Genomic DNA, 6,521 nt, shown 5'->3' with positions numbered 1-6,521 from the left:
CCATTGCTTGCAAACACTATTCCTTCTCCCCTGTGAATGGTGTTGGTACCCTTGTCAAAAATCAGTTGGCCATATATGTGAGAGTTTATTTTGGGGCACTATGTTCTATTCCACTGGTTTATGTTTGTACTTATGCCACTCCCACACTGTTTTAATTTACTGAAGTTTTGTAGTAAGTTCTGAAATGAAGAAGTGTGAAAACTTCCAACTTTGCTCTTTTCCTAAAGAGTATTTTGGCTATTTGAGATCCCTTGAGATTTCATATAAATTTTAAGTTGGATTTTCCTATTTCTGCAAGAATCATCACTGGGCTTTTGATTGGGATTACATTGACTATGTAGAACACTTTGGATCATATTGTCATCATAATAATATTAAATATTCCTTCAGTAATACAGGATGTCTTTCTATTAACTATGTCTTCTTTAGTTTCTTTCAGGATTGTTATATAATTTCAGTGTACAACTCTTTTACCTCCTTAAATTAATTCTCAAGTGTTTATTCTGTTTGATGCCATTGTAAATGGAATAATTTTTTAAATTTCCTTTTTTAGATTGTTCATTGCTTGTGTATAAAAATTGAACTGGGAGGGGAAAGGGGAAAAATGGAGGAAAGAAGGGGAAGGGTCTAGTCAAGGAACTAGTATGAATGACCCATGGACAACAGAATGGGAATTGAATGTGGGAAGGGGGGTGGGCTGGGTAGTGGGGAGCAACGGGTGAAAAAATGGGACAACTGTAATAGAAAAAATTGAACTGATTTTTGTGTGTTGATTTTGTATTCTGCAACTTTGTTGAATTGACTTATTAGTTCTAACAGGTTTTTGTGTGAAGTTTTTCAAGTTTTCTATATATAAGATTATGTCATCTGCAAACAGATAGTTTTACTTCTTCTTTTCCAATCTGGATGCCTTTTATTTATTTTTCTTGCCTAATTGTTCCAGTGAGGACTTCTTGTACTATGTTGAGTAGAAGTGGCAAGGATGAGCATGCTTGTCTTGTTCCTGATGGGGGGAAAACTTTCAACCTTTCATAATTAAGTGTGATGTTATCTGTAATTTTTTTTTTTTGTATATTGCCTTTATCATGTTGAAGAAATTTTCTTCTTGAAATTAGGTTTTTATAATTAAGTTTCTAGAAATTGGAAAACATTCCAAAGAACTGAGAAAGCCAATATTCTCAAGGTAGTTAGAAAAAGTCTTATTGTTTTAGTAGAGTTATGTATTTAATGGTATTATTTTAAACCAGAGATGGTGCTTGTATGAACTGGTAGAGCCGTTTGGTAAAGGCATTACATTCAAAAGCTCTAAAACTATTCATAAGCTTGAGCCGATAATTTCATTTTGGGTAAATCTATTTTAAGAAATGGATTTGGCCCTGGCTGCTGTGGCTCAGTGGATTGAGCATCAGCCTGCGAGCCAAGTGTCACTGGTTCAATTCCCAGTCAAGGCACATGCCTGGGTTGCATGCCAGGTCCCCAGTTGGGGGTGTGTGAGAGGCAACCACACATTGATGTTTCCCTCTCTTTCTCTCTCCCTTCCCCTCACTCTGAAAGTAAATGAATAAAATCTAAAAAATAATAATAATGAAAGCTAACAATAGAAAATATAGAAGAAAAAGAAATGGATTTATTGTAAATGCATAAAGAGCTTTATGTTAAAGAGTAAAAAGTAAAGTTTCTGCATATATTTTACATTCCCATTACATAATTGGAAAAATTTAAGTAAAAACATGGATTAGTCCACAGCTGTAGAAAATTAAAGTTTAAGGTTTGTTACCAGGGCAACACAGAGAAACTCAGGTGCTTTACCTTCACTCTACATCCACAGCTTTTTTTGTGAAGTGAAACGTTAAAAAAATGAAAATCAAGATTGTGGTCAGCATGGTTTTGGTGGCTCAACAAGATCTTATATTAAGGAACAAAATAATTTGGCAAGAAATGAAAGTAGGGTAAGATATGAAAAAATTAATTCCAATGTGGGATATCTATGTGTTATTTTCACCAAGAATGCTCAAGAACAGAGGTTCTGAAACAGGGGTGATTTTTGTTCCAATGACATTTGTCAGTGCCTGGAGACATTTTTTATTATCATGATTGGGATTTGGGGGTAGGGGTAGGGGTGTGCTACTGACATCTAGTGGTGAAGTCCAGGGACGCTGCTAAACATCCTACACTGGTACAGGACACTTTCCCATAGCAAAGAATTATCCGCCTAGATTGTCAGTATTGCTGAGGCTGAGAAACCAGCTCTAAAAAATGTAATCAGTATAATTATACCATCACCATAGTTAATTTAAAAGGATAAGGAGAGTAAAAGAAGTAGATTCTGTATGCTACTACTATGCATGTGATAAAATCACAAATGTATTATATTTGAACTGCATAAGAAGAGAATCTGATATATGGATAATCATGTTCCAGACACACATTCTATTCTCTTCAAAGATATCTTATAATTCTACACCCTCCACTAAGTTATCCTAAGAATATAACAAAAATTATGACAACATTGAAATAATATAAATGAATTAGCATCCATTCTCAAATAGATTTACATGAAATATATGATCATAAGAGGGTTTAAAATGTTTTAAATATTATTTTTATCCTCATGTGAGGACATCTTTCTTTCATTGCTTTTAGAGAGAGAGGTAGAGAGGAAGGGAGAGAGAGAAACATCGATGCAAGAGGGAAACACCCATTGGGTGCTTTCTGTACACACCTGGACTAGGGACTGTATGCTTCCAGATTGGAGATTAAATCCACAACCCTTTGGTTATGGGATGATGCTTCAACCAATGGAGCCACACTGGCCAGGGCCATAAGAGGGATTTTTAATACCTAATGTTTGATACATACAAAATAATGTGTATAAATAATTATATGCATTTATATTTTATATATATAAATATTATACATATGATGATGCAAGTATATATGTAGTGATTTATTAAATGCCCACCACCCAACTTACGAATTAGAACATTAGCAATACTGTGGAGTTCTCCTGAATATCATCTCCCTGCTTCTCCCCAAGAAGAATTAAAAAATTCACGGTATTGAATTTTATATTGATCATTCCTTTGTCTTTTAACAATAGTGATACCTGTGTATATACCCCTAAATTCTATTCTTTTAGTTGTGCTTTTTTTTCTTATGTAAAAAATGATATTATAATGGAGTTAGTCTTTTATGACTCGCTTTTTCCAGTCAACATTACCTGTCTTATCCCATGTAGTTGGTATCACCAGTGTTACTGCTGTATAATAATTCTTTGAGTAATTACTCCAAGATTTTATATGTTCTGCTGTTGCTCTACGTTTAGGTTTGATATGGGTTGAATTGTGTTCTCCAAAACTCATATGTTGAAGTCCTGACCCCAGCACCTTGGAATGTGACCAGATTTGGAGACAGAACCTTTAATGAGGCGATTAAGTTAAAATGAGGCCTTTAAGATAAGTCCTAATACATTCTGACTGGTGTTCTTCTAAGGAAACGAAATTGGACACACAAAAAGTCACCAGGGATATGCTGAACAGAGGGAAGACTGTGTAAGGATGCAGCAAGAAGGTGGCCATCTGCAAGCCAAGAAGAAAGAGGCCTTAGAAGAAACCCGGCTTTGACTCTGACTTCTAACCTCCAAAACTGTGAGGAAATACATTTCTGTTGTTTAAGGTTCCCAGTAGTATTTCATTACGGCAGCCCCAGCAAACTAATATGATTGTTTCTAGTTTTTAATATTATGAACAATGTGTCTAAAAACACTCCTGTTTCTATACATATGTACATGAGGTTTTCTACTATACTCTCGTACATACCTAAGTGGAACTGTGGGGTTGTAATGTATACATATTTTACTTTACTAAGATAATGCCACATTTTCAAAGCGTGTATAAAACTTCCCGTAATCCCACAATCTTGCCAATACTTGGTATTATCAAATTTGTTAATTGTTCTTTCTTTTGTTGAATTTTTTCTTATTCATTTTACCTCTTTCACCGGTTTGGAAGTTACAAATTTTATTTCTTTTATTCTAGTGGTTACCCTTAGTATTTTACCATAATAAAGTTAATCATAATTTTTCTCTCCCAGGGTCATAAAAAGCTTCAGGATATTTGCTTGTGACCACTCTTTCCAATTTATTAATATATGCTACTACTGTCCAGCATTTCAACTTTTTTTTACCCATCAAATTAGACATTATTATCTTACACAGATAATATCTGCTTTAGGTATACATGTGCACATACACATTTACTAAGTTTTTTATTTCTTTTTTCATTCATTCCCTCTCACATCCTACACTTTGCTCCCACAGCAGGTTTTTGTTTCTGAGGATCTTTTACGAGTCTCTTCAAAGATGCAGTGCAATAAACTCTCAGTTTTTGTTTACCTCAAAATGTCTTTGTTTCTGCTTTATTCTTGAAACATAGGTTTTCTGACTGCATAATTCAAAATCCATAGTAGTTTGCTCTCAGCATGTTTTAGATATTATTTGGCAGTTTTCTGGGTTCCTTTGCTACAGGTGAAAAGTCTGCTTTCAGTCTAATTATCATCCCATGAGGATGATCTTCTTGTGTCACTGGCCCTTCCATAGGACGACCCTGTGTCTGGTTTGCCTAGGACAGCCCAGTATAAGTCTGTTGTCTTAGGGCAAGGACTCCAAAAGACTCTCCCAGTTTGGACAATAAATAATATGGTTACCATAGCATTTAAGATTTTTTTCTCTTTCATGTTCTTCAGTTTCACAAAATGTGTTCAGAATAAGATTTATTTTCATCCATGCCACTTGATACATGGCACATTCTTTTTCTTAAAAGATGATCTCTGAGCTTTTAATTGGCCTCCTAACCCCAACAGTGCACCACTTCAGCTGCCTTAACGCCTCAGAACTTTGGTGTCATTGACCTCAGACACCACTTTGCCGTCCACAGTCCTGCAGGTTGTGGTCTTTTGGATGGATTGCATGGAGTTGCTATTGTCCAGGGTGTCACCAAAATCCAAGTCCTCCCCTTATTCCTGTGGGCAGTGGTAGAGGGTGATCTCAGCCTCCAGCTTGACCTTGATGTTCAGCAAGCCGGCTACCCCTGGGCCTGGTGCTGCCTCTCTGCCCAGGTCTGGGCCAGATCTGACTCCAGGTGCAGCAGAATCCCATCAAACTTTCCACCTGCTTGGCATAGCGTGTCTCCACCTCCCTCAGGCTATTCTCCAAGCTGAGCTGCAGATTTCTCTTGGAGTCCAGGTTGATCTCCAAGGACTGGACCATTTGTCTCAGCTCCGTGAGTGTCACTTCAGCAGCTCCTATCTCGGCACTCTGCGAGCTGAACACTGTGGCCTGCTGGGAGCAGCACTAGTCTAGCTCCTCTCTGTTCTTCCGAGCCAGCTCATCATATTGGGTCCAGATGCCCGCCATGATCATGCTGAGGTCCTGAGACTTGAGGGCATCCAACTGCACAGTCAGCTCAGAGTTGGCAATCTGGTTTGTAGACCATTTACTTCCTCCTCGCGGTTCTTTTTCATGAAGAGAAGCTCTTCCTCGAGAACCTTGACCTCTGTTTCCAGTTGCAGCCAAGTGATACTGGTGTCACCAGCGTCCTTTCAGAGTCCATTGATGTCACTCTCTAGAGACTGGCACATGGCCAGGTCCGTTTCATACTTTACCTGAAATCATCAGCAGTGAGATAGGCATTGCCAATCTGCAGAATGATACCAGCATTGTCCACAGAACTTGCAAATATTTGAGCCCTCAAGCCCTTGATTGTCTTGAAATAATATCCCAATCTCTGACCTGGGGTCCCTTCTTCGGCAGATGTTCCCAGATTTTGCTCTGCAGTCTCCAATTATCAAGTAGGCTGCCAGGCAGTCATTCAGGCATTGCCTATTCTTCTCACTCTGGATGCTCCCTATGCCTGCCAGATCCATGGTCATCCCCACAGTCAGGCATCCAGACACTCGTTTGCCTCATGAGCTGGTGGAGTGGGACACACAGATCTGGGAGCCTGAGCCCCCAGAGCCTGCATAGACGCTGGCCTTAGCCTGAGCCCCCAGAGCCTGCACAGCTGCGGGTCTTGCTGCTGGCTGGGCCTGGTGGCTGGGAGACCGCATGATGCCCAGGATTCAGCAGTTTGTGGAGAAGCCAGAGTGCTGAAGCCCCTGTTGTTCAGGGAGGAAGGCAAGAGGCCAGGACTCAGGTTTCAGCAGCAGTGAGCGCCAGGTCCACCTATGGCACATCCTTTATTTCCCTGTCTCTCTTTGCAACAGGCTGTGCTATCTCTTCCAATCTAGCCTTGAGTTTCCTAATTCTCTCTTCAACTACATCTCTTTTGCCATTTTACCCATTCATTGAGGCTTTAGTGTCAATGATTATATTTTAAAGATTTATTTAGTTCTTAAAGAAATGTGCGTTCATTTCTATGTTTTGTTGCCTTCTCATTTTGTCCCTCAGTTATGCAAGTTTTCCCTCTTCATATAAGTTAATTTTGTGTTCGGTGTCTGATAATTCCAATACTAAGGTTCCCAGA

At 38.8% G+C, this 6,521-nt stretch overlaps 1 pseudogene; it reads right to left on the bottom strand.

The window, feature by feature from the left end:
* Positions 1-4,878: 4,878 nt before the first annotated feature.
* Positions 4,879-5,922, bottom strand: LOC149996386 (keratin, type I cytoskeletal 18 pseudogene; annotated as a pseudogene).
* Between the last annotated feature and the right edge of the window lie 599 nt (positions 5,923-6,521).

The sequence above is a fragment of the Furipterus horrens genome, unplaced genomic scaffold, assembly GCF_987537825.1.
Source record: "Furipterus horrens unplaced genomic scaffold, mFurHor1.1.pri manual_scaffold_12, whole genome shotgun sequence".
In the NCBI taxonomy this organism is placed as follows: domain Eukaryota; kingdom Metazoa; phylum Chordata; class Mammalia; order Chiroptera; family Furipteridae; genus Furipterus; species Furipterus horrens.
Note: the sequence above shows the minus strand (reverse complement) of the source record. Positions and strands in the feature narration are given on the sequence as shown.